This window comes from Hordeum vulgare, chromosome 4H (assembly GCF_904849725.1).
Source record: "Hordeum vulgare subsp. vulgare chromosome 4H, MorexV3_pseudomolecules_assembly, whole genome shotgun sequence".
Classification (NCBI taxonomy): domain Eukaryota; kingdom Viridiplantae; phylum Streptophyta; class Magnoliopsida; order Poales; family Poaceae; genus Hordeum; species Hordeum vulgare.
The window spans coordinates 307,931,334-307,950,064 of record NC_058521.1 but is presented as its reverse complement, the minus strand read 5'-3'; positions in this window follow the sequence as shown (position 1 = coordinate 307,950,064).

Below are 18,731 nucleotides of genomic sequence, written 5' to 3'. Positions count from 1 at the left end.
GGCACAACCTTCGAGACTCGTTCTCCAGGCGCGCCGCTTCGCCGGCCCGAATCTCCCTCAAAGCGTCGATCACACTTTAGAAGAACAAGGTCAGCTTGGCGCTTGAAGACACCTCCAGGTCCGGGGAATAACCGGAACCCTGGAGATCCATAGAAGATAGCTGTGCACTGATCTCTTATGCAGCGTTGACAAGACGCTTAGTCCACAACTCCACGCCGCGCGTATAACCCTCGCAGGAGGCGGAGGCGGCCTCGAGCTGCTTCGTCACGCCAAGAAGCTTTTGAGCCAAGACCTCATTGCAGGCCTTGCTTTCTTTAAGAGCCTACTCCAGAGGTGCCAGTTTATCCTGCAAGGCGGCAAGGGAGGCATTGGCAGAGAAGAATTGGGCACTCTTGTCGGAAACGGCAGCTTGTGTCTCCGCCAAGTTTGAGAGATCATGTTCTCTCTCTACTGCGAGGGTGGAGATCTTCTTGCCAAGGCCTTCAAGATCCTCTTCCAGCTTCTTGAATTTTCCGGCAAGCTCCTCCCTAGCAGCTTCTGCACTGGCAGCCTTGTCGGCAACCTCCTGCAACTCGTGGGCGTGCTCCAAGGCGAGGGAGGCAAGGGTGTCCTTATGCTGATCCATGAGCTCTTGTGTACACCACGCCATGAGCTTCTCAACTTATTTGTCCTTGGCATGGAGCCTACCATTGAGCGCCTTCTCACGATCGGCAAGTTCCTCCACATGGGACTCCATGCTGATCCGAAGCACATTAAGGCAAGCGTCTTCATCGGAGATACGGCATCGAGCCTCTTCGTCCTCCTTCCGGATGTCAAACGGCTTCAGGAGGAACTCGTCCTACTCGGCCCTCAGCGTTTCGTGATCCACCTTCAGCCCCTGGTGAGCCTCGCCAAAGTGGGCCCGCGTCTCCTCGAAGCGCTTCTCGAAGGCCCCCTTTGTTGCCTCGACGAACGCCAACCGGGACTCCAGTTTCTCCTTGCGGGCCAGGTAAAGGGCCTGGAGCTGGCTAAGGTTGTCCCTCATGGACTAGAAGAGTTGCTCTTTGCCGAGCTTCCCGCCGTGGGCCCCCGATCCATCTACAATCTCAAGCCGGGCACTCGTGGAGACTTCAACGTCAAAGCTCTCCCCCTCCACGGCTATCCTGGTAAGGCACACCCCTGGCAGATTGATGTACCGACCCTCGCCAATGCAAACACACTCGCTGGCTGGCAAGGGCTCAGATGTACGAGGTTGGTTGCTGCCAGCATCCTCACTGGCTGGCGAAGGCCCTAGCGTGGGAGGCTGGTCGCCACCAACATCCTCGCCGACAGAAGGGGGATCCTCATCCAGCGCTGCCCCCAAACCTTCAACGATAGGAGGATCACCGGTGAGCCCCCCGTGGCCCTCGGTGAAATCCTCTATTGGTTCCTAGGTGGCCTGATCCCACGCCTCCGCACCCGATTCTCTCGTGGCAACCTCATTGGCCTCGGTGGCCACATTCCGCGCGGTCTCCTCGATGACGAAGTCGACATTCATCTCCTCCAACGAGGAGAAGCCTAGGATACAAGATAAAGAAAAAGACGATTAGAACAAGGCAAACATCCAAGAAAATAGGTGGAGAAACTTTCAGATGTACTTTGCTAGGACACTCACCCTCGTCAAGCTGATGAGGTGAAGTTGTCCCCTCTCTAACTACATCGGTTGCCGGGGGCTCGTCCTCAGGCATCGCAGGCCTCGGCTACTCCCGCTGGGAGCTCTACTTGGGGCTGGACACCGGAGAGGTGGAAGTTGCCGGTGGTGCCTCTGAGGCGCTCGTTGAAGGACCGCCGCGCGCCGACACCTTGGCCTTCTTCGCCTTCCTCTGGGCCAACGTCTCCGTGTCCCTGAGAAGAAGAACCGGCACCTGATGAGTAAGAGCACAAGGCGAGGGGTTCGAAGGGGGTAAAAGTCAAACACTTACTCCTCCTCCTGCCCCGAGCTGAAGCCGAGAAATCAAAATCCACGTCCCCCTCGGCTTCTTCCAGGGGATACGCGGATCTGGGACACTTGGTGCATGCTACAGGCGGAGTTTGCCAGACGGGGATGTTGGAGCCGGTGTGTCGAAGCACTCGCGTGGGCCTCCGGCGAGCTAGAGGCTCCTCCTCTTCTTCCTCCTCCTCCTCTGTGTCAGGCGCCCATCCCTTCGAAGGGCCCCCGGTCGCCGAGATGATGGGCTCTCCGGCGAGCTCCTCCTCCTCATCGGGCGCTCCCTCGTCATAGAAGCTGACGGTCCCCACCGCCTCAGAAAGGGCCCGCTCCTCGGCCCGGCTGGCTATATACGCCAGCTCCTCGTCATTTTCTCGCGGACGAGGAAAGTCTTTTCTCTGATGGGCTTCTCCAACAAGCAGTCAAAGAAGGACAATACATTCTCCACATTAGTCTAGATCCAAGTCACAACCACTCCATGAGCATTACACTCCGGCATCATTGCCATGAGTGAACCTAAGGCAGAATTGTTGCACAAGGGTACGAAAAAGATGTCGAGGAAACCGACACCTATGAGAAACTCGAGGAGTCCCTTGATTGTTCGGCGAGGAGAGAGGTACGTTGTTGAGACCAGAGCTAGAGATCAACACCAGCAAGGTCTTTTACCCAGGTTCAGGCCGTTTGGCGTGTAAAACCCTACTCCTGCTTAGTTTGTATTATGTGCTTACTGCAGCGTGATTTGCTGCAGTAACTTAGTAGGTGATTAGGGAGTCTCTGATCCCCAAAAGTCCAACCACTAAGAATGAGCGTTGGGCCTCCTTTTATAGGAAAAGGGGTCACCAAAGTGTGCTCACAGGGTGCATAGTGAACAGTCTTCACCGATCTTCTTATTCGGTGGTGTAAGGGGCGGTAAATGCCTTGTCTGTCCCCTGACCTGCCGCAAGGTGGTCGCGACACGGACCCAAGTGAATCGACACCTGGGTCTTGTGCGGGCACATGAGGGATGTGCTGGAGCAGTCAGATTGTGGTAGAAACGGGGGGAGGACACCTGGTGAGAGAAAGGGGATTGCTGGCCTGGAGTCTCTATCGGATGACTTGGTCACCTTCTTGGCAAGGAGGGATTGCCGGGGGCTTGAACACTTTCCCGACAAGGAGGGCTTGCCCGGGGCCTAGCCAGTCTGTGCGAGGCTTCCCGACAAGGGAGGCTTGCCGGGGTCTTGCTAATCTTCGGGAGTCTTCCCGGTGAAGTGGGCTTGCCTGGGCCTTGGGATCTTCCAAGCAAGGGGGTGGGCCTTGCCTGGGCCTTGCGTCTGGAGCCCTTGTACTCCATGCCCCTGGAGAGAGGGAAAGGCGTGGCCTTGGTGGGTCTTGAATTTCCTTCCTGCAGTTCTTCCCTCTGCACTATTGTAAGGGGCGTCGCTGGTGCACGTGCACAAGTCTGGGGCACAAGGGACCCCAGTCTCTAGTGCACCAATAGGAGCCCTCGGGCCTGGGCCACGCACGCGCGCGGGGCATTACTGGGTCAGTCCCAAGGTAGTGCACGGGCTTCCTTGGCTGGGGACTCTGTAGCTTCGGAGCTGTTGTAGACGGATCTTCCCCATGTCACGCATTGAACACACGAAGTGGGGAGGCGTGTGCACAGTGACAAAGGTGGCCACGCGCGCGCTGAGCAGTTGGTTGGGTACGCAAGGGTCAGCCGGTGCGCCCACCTTTCTTCTCATAAGAAAGGAAAATGCAGTCGCACAAGCCCTTCGTTCCTTCCTAGTTCTTTTCAATCTCGAAAACGACGCCGCCTCCCTCCTCCAGCTGAAGTTCCCTCCCCATCTCCACCTTTGCCCCTGAGGCCCCGCTCCGGACGACCACAACTTCTGCCGTTGCCATGGCGCCTAAGGGAAGACAAGGTAAGAAGGCGAAACCTATCGTCACGGAAAAGGAGTTGGCGAAGATGCGAAAGGAGCTCGCCTATTTTGCGCAGGGCCCGACGCACTCTTCCTGAAGGAGTGCCATCAGCATATGTGGGCTGCCACGACGAAGGCGCATCCGGCCACCCAAGTGACCCTGGGAGAAGCTGGCGGTGCTCCAGAAAAGTATCCCTTCTTCCTCGATTTCTTTAATTGCGGGCTCTGTCCGCCCTTCTCCGAGTTATTCATCGACATCATGCACACCTACGGCTTCCACCTTCTGGATTTCACGCCGAACGCGATGACATGCATGTCTATATTCACGCATCTCTGCGAGAATTTTGTTGGGACCACCCCCAACACCGCCCTCTTCCGCCACTATTTTATTCCCCGCATCCAGTGAGGGGATGTTGTTTCGGGCTCCATCACTTTGATTCCGAGGACCGGATAAAAGGAGATGTATCTGGATGGGGCCCTTCGGGAGAAGTGGGTAGAATGGTGCGGGAGGTGGTGCTGGATCCGTGAGGAGAAGTATCTGTCCTCTGCGAGCCCAGGACCGCCAAGATCAACTCCCGCGACCAGATTTGAGCGACCTCGACCCTGATGATAAGAAACTGACTGTCGCCGTCAACAGGATCCTGTGTCTCAGTGCCCTAGGGATGACGATAGAGATGGTGGGCGTCTACTTGATCCGCAGGCGCATCGCCCCCCTCCAGAATAGGGGAGGAAGGCCAGTCTCAGCCTTTGTGAACGCCGCGGACATCATGCGACTGCAGACTGGTTACAACAACAATCTGCAGGTGATGGGGCATGCCTTCATTTGCCAGAAGCTGTTCAAGTCATACATGAGGCCTCGTCTACTGCATGGCGTCGTACCCTTGTGCAATAATTCTGCCTTAAGTTCACTCATGGCAATGATGCGAGAGTATAATGCTCATGGCATGGTTGCTACATGGATTGAGCCCAAGGAGGAGAATGTCTTGTCCTTCTTTGACTGCTTGTTGGAGAAGCCCATCAGAGAAGAGACCGTCCTCGTCTGCGAGACCAACGACGAGGAGGTGGCGTACATCGCCAGCCGGGCCGAGGAGCGGGACCTTGCCGAGGCGGCGGGGAGCATTGGCTTCTATGACGAGGAAGCACCCGATGAGGAGGCGCTCCAGGAGGAGGAGCTCGCCGGAGAGCCCAGCAGCTCAGGGACCGGGGGCCCTTCGAAGGGACGGGCACCCGACACAGAGGAGGAGGAGGAGGAAGAGGAGGAGCAGCTAGCTTGCCGGAGGCCCACGCGCGTGCTTCGACACACCGGCTCCAACATCCCCGTCCAGCAAACTCCGCCCGCCGCACCCGCCAAGCATCCCAGATCCGCGTCTCCCCCGACAGATATCGAGGGGGACTAGGATTTTGATTTCTCGTCCTTCAGCTCAGGGAAGGAGGAGGAGTAAGTGTTTTACTTTTACCCCCCTTCGAACCCCTCGCCTTGTGCTCTTACTCATCAGGTCCGGTTCTTCTTCTCACGGACACGGAGACGTTAGCCCATAGGATGGCGAAGAAGGGCAAGGTGTCAGCAGGCAGCGGTCCTTCGACGAGCGCCTGCGATGCCCGAGGACGAGCCCCCGGCAACCGATGTTGTCGGAGAGGCGACAACTACCCCTCATCCGCTTTACGAGGGTGAGTGTCCTAGCAAAGGACGTTTGAAAGTTTCTCCACATGTTTTCTTGGATGTTTGCCTTGTTCTAATCGTCTTTTTCTTTATCTTGTACCCCAGGCTTCTCCTCGGCGAAGGAGATGAATGTCGACTTCGTCATCGAGGAGACCGTGGGGGATGCAGTTGCTTAGGCTGATGAGGTTGCCGCGAGCGAGTCTGTTGCGGAGGCGCGGGATCGGGCCACCCAGGAACCAATAGAGGATTTCACCGAGGGCCCAGGGCGTGCACCGGTGATCCTCCTGCCGTTGAAGGTTTTGGGGGCAGCGCTGGATGAGGATCCCCCTCTTGCCGGCGAGGATGTTGGTGGCGACCAGCCTCCCACGCGAGGGCCTTCGCCAGTCAGTGAGGCTGCTGGCAGCGACCAACGTCGTACGGCTGGGCCACCGCCCGCCAGCGAGTATGTTCACGCTGGCGAGGGTCGGTACATCAATCCTCCAAGGGTGTGCCGTACCAGGATAGCCCTGGAGAGGGAGAGCATTGATGCCGAAGTCTCCACAAGTGTCTGGCTTGAGATTGTGGACGGATTGCGGGCCCACAGCGGGAAGCTCAACGAAGAGCAGCTCTTCCAGTCCATGAGGAACAACGTCAGCCAACTCTAGCCCCTTTACCTGGCCCGAAAGGAGAAACTGGACTCTCGGGTGGCGTTCGTCGAGGCAGCACAGGAGGCCTTCGAGAATCGCTTCAAGGAGATGCGGGCCCACTTCACCGAGGCTCACCAGGGGCTGAAGGTGGATCGCGAAAAGCTGAGGGCCGAGCAGGACGAGCTTCTCCTGAAGTCGTCTGACATCCGGAAGGAGGAGGAAGAGGCTCGGCTCCGTATCTCTGACGAAGTCGCTCGCCTTAATGCGCTGCGCATCATCCTCGAGTCCCATGAAGAGGAACTTGTCGATCGCGAGAAGACGCTCGATGGCAGGCTCCGTGCCAAGGACGAAGAAGTTGAGAAGTGTCGGTGCACTAAAGACTGGGGTCCCTAGTGCCCCAGACTTGTGCACGGGCGCAAAGAGCCCCTGACGGCGGTGCATGGCAGAGTCCAGACAAGATGCACCCCAAGATTACCAAGGCCCTGGCAAGCCTGCCTTGCTATTAGCGATGCTAGGTCGACACCTAGGGGGTTCAACATGATACCCTTGTGATCGTAGGAAGGGGAAAAGCAACGTCAAGGGCAGACCTAATAATCAACACCGGCAAGCCCTTTTACCCAGGTTCAGGCCGCTTACGCCTAAAACCCTACGTCCTGCTCGTCCGATCGTGTTAAACGTTCTTTCGTTGTTCGTTACAATCATGATAACCGTCTTCTTGGCCGATCTCCACAGAGTCTAACCTGAGAATTAGCTAAGGGCCTCCTTTTATAGGCAATGGGGTCACCTACAGTGCTCGATGGTAGGTTCACGAGATGTTACAGTGAACCTACAGCCACACTTATCTATCTACCGCTGTCAGGTGCATTAAATGCACGTCTCATCCATGTCAGCTTGCGCTAGGTGTCTTCCCAGCGAGGGAGGATCGCCGGGGCCTTGCGCTAGGTGTGTTCATCACGTCTATTAGACGGACGTGGCCTTGGATGTCTTCCCGGCAAGGCAAGCTTGTCGGGGCCTTGGATACCTTGGGGCTGAGTCTTGTCTGGATCCTGCCACGCCCTACCATCAGGTGCTCTTTAGGCCCGTGCACAAGTCTGGGGCACTAGAGACCCCAGTCTTTAGTGCACCGACATGAGCCCCTCGGCCTGGGCCACACACACGCGTGGAGTGTTGCTCGGCCAGGCCCAAAGAGGTGTATAGGCCTTTGCAGCTGGATCTGCTGGCGGTTGTCTTTCCCCATGCCATGCACCGGATGCGCGAAGTGGGAGGTCGTGCACAGACTGGCCTCTCCGCCTCCTGAAACGAACCTGCCATGCGCGTGGCATGCACAGTCATTGATGGACATGTGACAATCGAGGCCTTGAAAGGCGCAGTAGTGGCTCGGCCCGCCCGTGCATGCATTGGCACATTAGGGCGGTTCTCTGTTCGCCCGTGAGCTCGAGCAATTGACCATAGAGGGTGGTGGCTTCTGGAGTAAGGGAGGCTAGCCCCCGCGCCCCTCCTATAAATTGGGAGGCGTTTCCGAGGGGTTTTGCTCACTCAACTCCCATTGAATCTGCCAACTCCTCGATCTTGGCCTTCTGAATCTTCTACTATATGCTGGTGGCTCCTGCCCTAACCATGGTTAGGGGACGAGGGCAACCACCGTTTGTCGTGAGGGCGGTGAGGGGATCTCGTTCGGATCATGCCATGTGTTTTGGGGGTGTCGCGGTAGAAGGCGGCCTGAACGCCCGTGATGGAGGAAGGGTGAGGGGCCGAGGTCGCCGCAGGGGTCGAGGCCGGTGGAGGCGGAGCGCTACTCCAACGCTTCCGCCTTCCCGGGGCTTGCTTCTATGGCGGCCCTCCATGTTACTTTAGGGGGCCCCATGTGTGCTTCTCGACTGCTGCGAATTTCGCTCGAGCGGCGTTGGGAGCTCTGCTTCGAGCAACGGTGACGAGGGGACGGCGGCGGTGAGGGTGTTGGGCCTAGTCCCAAGCCAGGGGGAATTGAATCGGATGGCGATTGACTGCTTCCTGCACTGACGCAGCTCGGCTACACCCCTACCTTGCCTCGTAGGGGGATCTCAACCGGATCCGTCGCCCCCTTCTCGCGGCTTTACAAGACCGAACCTGCTTCCGTCGGTACAGCGCTGGGAGAGCCAGCGTGGACGTACCGCGGGCCTTGTCACGCCTTGTCTTCATAAACTCCAATTCCTCCGTGTAGGTTAATCCTCGTCAAAAGACAGGGTCTTTAAGTTAGGACTACCACGCTTTGTAAGTGAAGCCAAGTGTATCTATTCATATGAATGAAAAAAGACTGTTTTTCCTTTTTTTGATTCTGCTCTCTTTGTGATTTGTTCTTCCATATCCGGGAGCTTACCAGCGACTACCGGCAAGACTCCTTGCCACGTTGGGTGCAACCATGGAAATCGCCGAGCGCAGCTTGAGACGAAATCGGGTGCTACGTAGCCGCTTGCTCTGTAGATCAGGTTCGCATATGTTTGAAGGCGCTCTGTGGCCGTTCAGGACGTTTGAACGAGTTCGAAACAAAGACAACATGCACCGAGCTTTGAGAAGGACCTAGTACACGCAAACTCCTCACACGAAGGTTTGAAACTTCTGAAGGGAAAAAGCAAAAGATCTATCTACTTCAAATCTGAATCTGAAACTTAAGAACTTATCTACCCGCGCCGTGGCTGCGAGGCGCTTGAATCGTTCGTCGGGGCGTAGGAGCCCTTGGCGAGGAGGAAATCACCGCTCCTGGCGGTCTTTTTCCGGCAAGAACTTCTTGCTGACGATTCGTTACCGTCTCTTGGAGGAAGAGCCAGCCAGGGTGTAACCCCTTTGCTTTTCTCTTGCTAGGCCATTCTTGCGGAGCCCACGAGCGCGTGTTTGCACGACGATGCGACCCTCTCAGGGGCGCAACATTCGCACTGGAGTGCGCGCCGGGGCTTCGGGACCGTGTGGCGCATCCTCAACGACTATGCATTTCTCCATGGAGGTGCGTCCGCCATAGTATGCATTGTGGCCTCTGTGAAGCGCCCAGGCACGCACTCGATAGCTGCAAGTTGGCCTTCCGAGCGACGCATTGGCCTGACGATGCCGCTCTTGGAGTCTCTGCCTCCCTGCTCCGCTCGCGCGTGTAGCAACAAGCTCGCGGAGGCCTTGGGAAGCCTTAGCATAACAGGGCTGCAAAGACCCACCGCGGTCCTCTGTTTCCGCAGGAACGCGGCATGGCGCCCAAACTTCGATGGAGCCGGCGTTGAGCCTACTCCGATTCACGTGTTTCTCCCCACCCCCTACCTGGGACGCCAAAGATGTCGGCGATGCTAGGTCGTCAACTATGGGGATCAACATGATAACCTTGTGATTGTAGGGAGGGGAAAAGCAACGTCAAGAGCAGACCTAACAATCAACACCGGCAAGCCTTTTACGCAAGTTCGGCCGCTTGCGCATAAAACCCTACGTCCTGCTTGCCTGATCGTGTTAAACGTTCTTTCGTTGTTCGTTACAGTGATGGTAACCGTCTTCTTGGCCAATCTCCAGAGAGTCTAACCCGAGAATGGGCTAAGGGCCTCCTTTTATAGGCAAAGGGGTCACCTAGAGTGCTTGATGGTAGGTTCACGAGATGTTACAGTGAACCTACAACGGCGCTTATCTATCTACCGTTGTCAGGTGCATTAAATGCACGTGTCATCCATGTCAGCTAAGTGCTAGTGAAGACATGTGTCCAGGTGCTTCGACACATGGATGCCCCGCTGGCGCAGGCGGAATTCGCTGTAACTCCGAGCGTGGTGGCACTGTGGCAAGGGCGGTCGCCCTCTAGCATGCTGCCAAGTCATCCCAACAAGGGTGCTTGCCGGGGCCTTGGCACTTCGTCCCGACAAGGGAGCTTGCCGGGGGCTTCGGTAGTCTTCCCGGTGAGGGAGGCTCACCGGGGCCTTGTGCTAGGTGTGTTCATCACGTCCATTAGACGGGCGTGGCCTTGGATGTCTTCTCGGCAAGGCAGGCTTGCCGGGGCCTTGGATACCTTGGGGCTAAGTCATGTCTGGATCCTGCCGCGCCCTACCGTCAGGTGCTCTTCGCGCCCGTGCACAAGTCTGGGGCACTAGAGACCCAGTCTTTAGTGCTCCGACACTTGCCGGGAGGATAACCAAGGCCACGCCCGTTTAGTGGGCGTGATGAACTCACCAAGCACGGGGCCTCGGCAAACCTCCCTTGCCGGGACAACAACCGAAGCCCCTGGCAAGCTTCCTTGCCGGGATGAAGACCCAAGGCCCCGGCAAGCCCCCTTGCCAGGATGACGGGCAAGGCACTGGAGGGCGGCCGCCCTTGCCACAGTGCCACCGCCCCCATGTTCCAGCGCATTCCGCATGTGCCAGCGCGACGTCCAGTTGTCGAAACTCCTGGACACATGTCTTCGCCAGCACGTCGCTGACAAGCACAAGACGTACATTTAATGCACCTCCCAGCGGTAGATGGATAAGCACCACTCTAGGTTCATTGTAACTTCTAGTGAACCTACCACAAAGCACCGTAGGTGATCCCTTTGCCTATAAAAGGAGACCCTTAGCTCATTCCCAAGGGGTTAGACTCTTTGGAGATTGGCGAAGAAGACGGTTATCATCACTGTAACGAACAACATAATGCTAAATACAATCAGACGAGCAGGACTTAGGGTTTTACGCGTAAGCGGCCCGAACTTGGATAATAAGGCTTCCCGGGTGTGGATCGTTATATCTCCTCTTGATGTTGTCTTTCCCCTGCCTACGATCATAAGGGTGTCACGTTGATTCCATAGGTGTCAACCTAGCATCACCGAAATCTTCGGCGCGCCAGTTAGGGGGCGGCGGAAGGACGCGTGAATCGGAGCAAACTCAACACCGGCTCCATCGAAGTTTGGGCGTTATGCGGTGTTCCCCCGGAAACATGGTACCGCTGCGGGCGCCCTGTTCTCCTACGGCTTCCCAAGGCCCGGGCGAGCGTGTTGCTACATGCACGCGTGGGGCAGGGAGGTGGAGGATCCAAGAGGAGCGTCGTCTGGATGATGCGTCGCTCGGGGGCCAACGCGTAGCTGTTGAGGGCGTATCTGGGCGCTTCACAGAGGCCCCGACGCATACTCCGGCGGACGCACCTCCGCAGAGCGATGCATAGTCATTGAGGATGCACCACACGGCCCCGAAGCCCCAGTGCGCGCTCCAGTGCGAGTGTTGCGCCCCTAAAAGCGTCGCATCATCGCCCAAAGACGCGCTCGGGGGGTCCGAAAGCACAACCTAGCAAGAGAAAACCGAAGGGGTTACACCCGGGTCAGCTTTTCCTCCAAATGACAGTCAAGGACCGTTGGCTAGAAGATTTTGCTGGAGGAAAATGCCGCCCGGAGCGATGATTCTCTGCTCGCCAAGGGCTCCGACACCTTGGCAAAATACTAGAATGCCATGGAACCACGGTTCAGATCTGAAGTAGATAAATCTTGTTCTTTTTCCCTTCGGAAGTTTCCAACTTTGTGTGTGGAGTTTCTGCGTACTAGGACCTTCCCAAAGTTCGGTGCACCTTGTCTCTGTTTTGAGCTCGTTCAAATGACGTGAATGGCCACAGAGCTCCTTCAGACAGTTACGAACCTGATCAACAGAAGAAGCAGCTACGTAGCACCCGATTTCGTCTCAAGCTGCGCTTGGCGATTTCCACGGTTGCATTGAACGCGGCAAGGAGCCTTGCCGGTACTTGCCGACAAGCTCCCAGATTATGCAAAAAAAAATCATACAAAGAACGGAATTAGAAAAAGGGGAAAACTGTCTTTTTCATTCATTTTGAATGGATACATTTGACTCCACTTACATAGCGTTGTTATCCTACCCTAAAGACTCTGTCTTTTGACGGGGATCAACCTACGCCGAGGAATTGGAGTTCATGAAGACAGGACACGGCAAGGCCCGCGGTACATCCACGCTGGTCCCCCCGGCCTCGTCAAGCCGCGAGTAGGGGGTGATGGATCCGGTTGAGACCCCCCACCGAGGCGAAGGAGGGGTGTGGCCGGGCCGCGTCAGCGCAGGATCACTTAGTCCTAGCCGGGGAATCGCCATCCGATTCGACTCCCCTGGGCTTGTGACTAGGCCCGGCACCCTCACCATCACCGTACCCCTCGTCACCATCGCTCGAAGCGGAGCTCCCAATGCCGCTTGAGCGACCTTCACAGCAGCCGAGAAGCACACGTGGGGCCCTAAAGCAACATGGAGGGCCGCCACAAGAGCAAGCTCCGGGGAAGGCAGAGGCATTGGAGTAGTGCTCCGCCTCCCCGGATTCGACCTCCGCGGCAACCTCGGCCCCTCGCCCTTCCTCCATCACGGGCGTTCGGGTCGTCTTCCGCCGCGGCACCCCCGGAAGTTGTGGCATGATCCGAACGGGATCCCCTCGCTGCCCTCACGGCCGATGGTGGTCGACCCAGTCCCCTAACCATAGAGACAGAAGAAGATTCTAAAGGCCAAGATTCTAAAGGCCAAGATCGAGGAGTTGGTGGATTTAGAGGGAGTTGGGTGAGCAAAATCCCTCGCAAACCCTCCTAATTTATAGGACGGGGCGCGGGGGCTAGCCTCCCTTACTCCAGAAGCCACCACCCCTCGTGCCCAATCGCTCGAGCTCACGGGCGAACAGAGAACCGCCCTGATGCGCCAACCCATGCACGGGCGGGCCCAGCCACTACTGCGCCTTTCAAGGCCTCGTCTGCCACCTGTCCATCCATGACTGCGCATGCCACGCACGTGGCAGAGGCGTTTCAGGAGGCGGGGAGGCCACTCCGCGCATAACCTCCCACTTCGTGCATCCGATGCGCGACGTGGGGAAAGGCAACCGCCAGCAGATCCAGCCACGAAGGCCTGTGCACCTCTTTGGGCCTGGCCCAACAATGCACCACACACATGTATGGCCCAGGCCCAAGGGCTCTTGTCGGTACACTAAAGACTAGGGTCCCTAGTGCCCCAGACTTGTGCACGGGCGCAAAGAGCCCCTGACGGCGGGGCGTGGCAGAGTCCAAACAAGATGCACCCCCAAGATTACCAAGGCCCCAACAAGCCTGTCTTGAAGGAGGATAACCAAGGCCACGCCCGTTTAGTGGGCGTGATGAACTCACCAGGCACGAGGCCTCGGCAAACCTCCCTTGTCGGGACGACAAACGAAGCCCCTGATGACCCACAAGTATAGGGGGTCAATCGTAGTCCTTTCGATAAGTAAGAGTGTCGATCCCAACAAGGAGCAGAAGGATCTGACAAGTGGTTTTCAGCAAGGAAATATCTGCAAGCACTGAAATTATCGATAACAAGTGATTGTGTGGTGAGATGATTCGTAGCAAGCAACAAGTAATAAAAGTAGCAACGGTGCAGCAAAGTGGCCCAATCCCTTTTGTAGCAAGGGACAAGCCTGGACAAAGTCTTATAGGAGGAAAAACGCTCCCGAGGACAAGCCTGGACAAAGTCTTGTAGCAAGGGACAAGCCTGGACAAAGTCTTGTAGCAAGGGACAAGCCTGGACAAAGTCTTATAGGAGGGAATTTCTGTCGTGCTAGTTTTCATCATGTTCATATGATTCGCGTTCGTTACTTTGATAGTTTGATATGTGGGTGGACCGGCGCTTGGGTACTTCCCTTACTTGGACAAGCATCCAACTTATTATTAACCCCTCCCGCAAGCATCCGCAACTACGAAAGAAGAATTAAGACAAAGTCTAACCATAGCATTAAACTAGTGGATCCAAATCAGCCCCTTACGAAGCAACGCATAAACTAGGGTTTAAGCTTCTGTCACTCTAGCAACCCATCATCTACTTACTACTTCCCAATGCCTTCCTCTAGGCCCAAATAATGGTGAAGTGTTATGTAGTCGACGTTCACATAACACCACTAGAGGAAAACAACATACAACATATCAAATTACCTAATGAATACCAAATTCACATGACTACTATTAGCATGACTTATCCCATGTCCTCGGGAACAAAAGTAACTACTCACAAAGAATAATCATATTCATGACCATAGAGGTAATGAGTAGCATCAAGGATCTGAACATAAACTCTTCCACCAAATAATCCAACTAGCATCAACTACAAAGAGTAATCAACACTACTAGCAACCTTACAAGTACCAATCGGAGTCGCGAGACGGAGATTGGTTACAAGAGATGAACTAGGGTTTGGAGATGAGATGGTGCTGATGACGAGTCCCCTCCGATGAGAGGAGTGTTGGTGATGATGATGGCGACGATTTCCCCCTCCGGGAAGGAAGTTTCCCCGGCAGGATCGTCCTGCCGGAGCTCTAGATTGGTTCTGCTCAAGTTACGCCTCGTGGCGGCGGCGAAACCATGAAAAAGCTCCCGTGTGATTTTTTCCTGGATGAAACCCTCCATATAGCAAAAGAGGGGGGGTCAGTGGGCAGGCCCTTAGCCCCCATGGCACGCCCTGGGGGGTGGTCGCACCGTGCAGGCTAGTGGGCACCCCCTGGTGCCCCTCTGGCACTTCTTCGGGCCAGTATTTTTGATAAATTGGGAAAAAATCCCCGTTGATTTTCACGGCGTTTGGAGTTGCGCAGAATAGTTATCTCAACTTTGCTCCACTTTCAGGCCAGAATTCCAGTTGCCGGTATTCTCCCTCTTCATGTAAACCTTGCAAAATAAGAGAGAAAAGTCATAAGAATTGTACCGTGAAGTGAAATAACAGCCAAATAAGCGATAAATATCAACATGAAAACATCATGCAAAATGGACGTATCAACTCCCCCAAGCTTAGACCTCGCTTGTCCTCAAGTGAAAGCCGAGCTCAATAAATATGTCCACATGTTCAGGGAGAGAGGTGTCGACAAAAAAAGATACGAACATGTATGCATCATGACAAGCTCAGAACAACAATACCAACATATAATCTCTCATGCTAAAGTGATAATTCCTTCACAAAGTAAAGCATGGATCAAGAACCTTACCGAGAAGTAACAAACGATAGCCTTTAGTCATTCAAGCAATTGCAATTTATCACGACATCAGAAAGAGTCAAATAAGATCTTGTAAAGCAAATCCACATACTCAATCATTCTTTCGTTCTCTACAATTGCTACAACTCACGTGGTACTCATGAGATCAAAGTTTCAGCTTGACACAGAGAAAGATAGGGGCTTATAGTTTTGCCTCCCAACTGCTTACCTCAAGGGTAATGTCAACAGTAATAATTCATGAATACTTACCTCCAAGTTAACATATGAATATAGATCTTTCCCAAGCATGTGACGGTAGCCAAGACAAAGGCAAAATAAGGAATTGGTGACACCATGACTCTTTCAGGGACAAAAAGTAAAGGTACAAGATAGGCCCTTCGCAGAGGGAAGCACAGGTTGTCATGCGCTTTTGAGGTTTGGATGCGTGTCCTCTTAGTGCGGAGGAACGTCACTTTACATTGCCTCCTGTGATAAAGAACTTTATTATGCAGTCTGTCACTTTTATGTCTTCCTCATCATAGGTTTGTATAAAGCTTATTGTCCGCACACTAATAGATCATACATATTAGAGAGCAATTTTTATTTCTTGCACCGATGACAACTTACTGGAGGGATCTTATTCAATCCCTAGGTAGGTATGGTGGACACTCATGGCAAAACTGGTTTGAAGGTTTATGGATGCACAAGTAGTATCTCTACTTGGTGCCGGAGTTTTGGCTAATGTGAGGTGGAAGCAATCATCTCATGATAAGGGATCTCTAATCATATAACATTGTTCGGAGCCAAGAAAACACAATTCATTATGTTGTCTTCCTTGTCCAACATCTACTTCTAGGCATGTAATAGTTTAGTGAGTGTTCACAATCATAGATGGTGTCAGAGATGATATATTTATATGTGAACCTCTCCTTATTTATCACTTCCTATTAATTGCAACAATGACCAAGGCCTACGTTTGCCTGCCCTCAACAAGTTTCAATCCTCATTCTTTTTATATGTGAAGCCATCACTTCCCATAAGATCATTACATGATCTTTTATGGTTTCGTTCTATTCTCACTCTTTTGATCATAGCAAGAGGCAAAACCCTTCAACTAAGACACTCTTTATTATATGGCTCACGAGAAAGAATACATCGGGGGTGACACAAAGCAAAACTCAAGACTAAAACACTAAGAGTTTTAAACTACTAGAGAAAAAGAAAACTGAAAAGGAAAACTAAAACAAAGGTAAAGGCAAAAGATGTGATGGTGATAGGATACCGGGGCAACTTCCCCAAGCTTGGCAAAAGCCAAGGGGATTGCCCATACCGATGCTCAGTTGTCTTCCTTTGGTGGTTGGTGGTGAAGGTGGTGGAGTTGTTGAAGTGGTCTTCAGCTTGTCTAATTTTGACTTGAGCATAAAGTTCTGCTCCCTCAGATCATGATTTTCCTCCTCAAGCTTCAACACTCTTTGACATAGTTCCTGCTTACTCTCCTCCAAGAAACGGGAAGGGATAAACAAGGTCTTAGGTTTCTTCCCTGAGTCAGGGAGGCTTGACTTCTTGAACTCCACATGCGTGCGTCCAGGTTGAGGTAGAGGAGCCTCCTCTTCATCGGAACTTGTTTGTTCCTTCCCCTTTGGATCATAATCTTCTTCCTCATCAGAGGTCCAGCCATAAGGATCAAAATCTCCATAGACCTTGGGGTTAGCAAGGTAATCAGCCACATAGCTCTCCCCCTCTAAATCCTAAGATGACATCTTGACCTAGATGTGCGGCAGAAAACAGGCTCGAAACGAAATACAGACAAAATCTACATGGTGCAGGGGTCAGACCAAACGGGAGTATATATAATGATTTTTTCCAGACCAGAAGGAGTACCCTGCACAAAACGGAGTCCAGGAGGTGCACGAGGTGGCCACAAGCCCTCACGGCGCGGCCAGGGGGTGGGCCCGCGCCGTGCAGGCTAGTCGCCTCCTCGCGCACTTTCCGGACTACTTCCAATTTCTGTATTTTTACAAATATTCCAAAACGGACAAAAATTCCTACTGGAAAAGTTTTGGACTCTGTTTTCTTACCAAATCACATACCTCTTTGTTTTCGGAGTCTGAAACAGGCTGATAAATAACCCTTAGGTATTCTTCCGTTGTTATGTATTGATGACATTGCTTTCAACATTTACGGGGGTACCTGAGATATAATGCTTGATTCTCTGCCCATTTACCACTCTCAGACAATTACCTTCCGTGTTGTTGATCTTGATAGCACCGGAATGATATACTTCCTCAACAACATAGGGACCTTCCCATTTAGATAGAAGCTTGCGTGCAAAGAATCTTAAACGAGAGTTATATAGCAAGACATAATCACCTACATTGAACTCACGCTTTTGTATCCTCTTATCATGCCACCTCTTAACCTTCCCTTTGAAAAGCTTGGCATTCTCATATGCTTGAGTTCTCCACTCATCAAGCGAGCTAATGTCAAATAACCTCTTCTCACCGGCAAGTTTGAAATCAAAGTTGAGCTCTTTGATTGCCCAATAAGCTTTATCCTCTAGCTCAAGAGGTAAGTGACATGCTTTCCAATACACCATTTTGTACGGAGACATGCCCATGGGATTCTTATAGGCAGTTCTATAAGCCCACAGTGCATCATCGAACTTCTTAGACCAATTGTTTCTAGACCTGTTGATAGTCTTTTGCAGAATTAGTTTAATCTCTCTATTACTTAGCTCTACTTGACCACTGGACTGAGGGTCATAGGGAGACGCAATTCTATGGTTGACATCGTACTTAGCAAGCGTTTTACAGAAAGCACCATGAATGAAGTGTGAACCACCGTTGGTAATTAGATATCTAGGGACTCCAAATCTAGGGAAGATAACTTGTTTCAGCATCTTGATAGAGGTGTTGTGATCAGCACTACTAGTGGGGATAGCTTCTACCCACTTAGTGACGAAATCAACAGCAACTAGGATGTGAGTATACCCATTGGATTTTGGAAAAGGTCCCATATAATCAAAGCCCCAAAATCAAATGGTTCAATGACAAGTGAATAGTTCATAGGCATTTCCAGACGCTTGCTAATATTACCTATTCTTTGATATTCGTCACACGACAAGACAAACTTACGGGCATCCTTGAAGAGAGTCGGCCAATAGAAACCTGATTGCAATACCTTGTGTGTAGTTCTATCTCCCGCATGGTGTCCTCCGTAGGCCTTGGAGTGACACTTCTGTAGGATCTGTCCCTCTTCATGTTCAGGTACACAAAGTCTAATAATACCATCTACTCCTTCCTTATAAAGGTGAGGATCATCCCAAAAGTAATGTCTCAAGTCAAAGAAGAATTTCTTCTTTTGCTGGTACGTGAAACTAGGTGGTATGTATTTGGCAACGATATTGTTTGCATAATCGGCATACGACGGTGCACTACGTGAAGCATTGATGACATTCAATTGCTCATCAGGAAAGCTATCATCAATAGGTTGTGGGTCATCAAGAAATTTCTCCAACCTAGACAAGTTATCTTCTACTGGGTTATCAGCACCCTTTCTGTCGGCAACGTGCAAATTAAATTCTTGTAGCAAGAGAACCCATCTGATAAGTCTAGGTTTAGCGTCCTTCTTCTCCATGAGGTACTTAATAGCAACATGATCAGTGTGAATAGTGACTT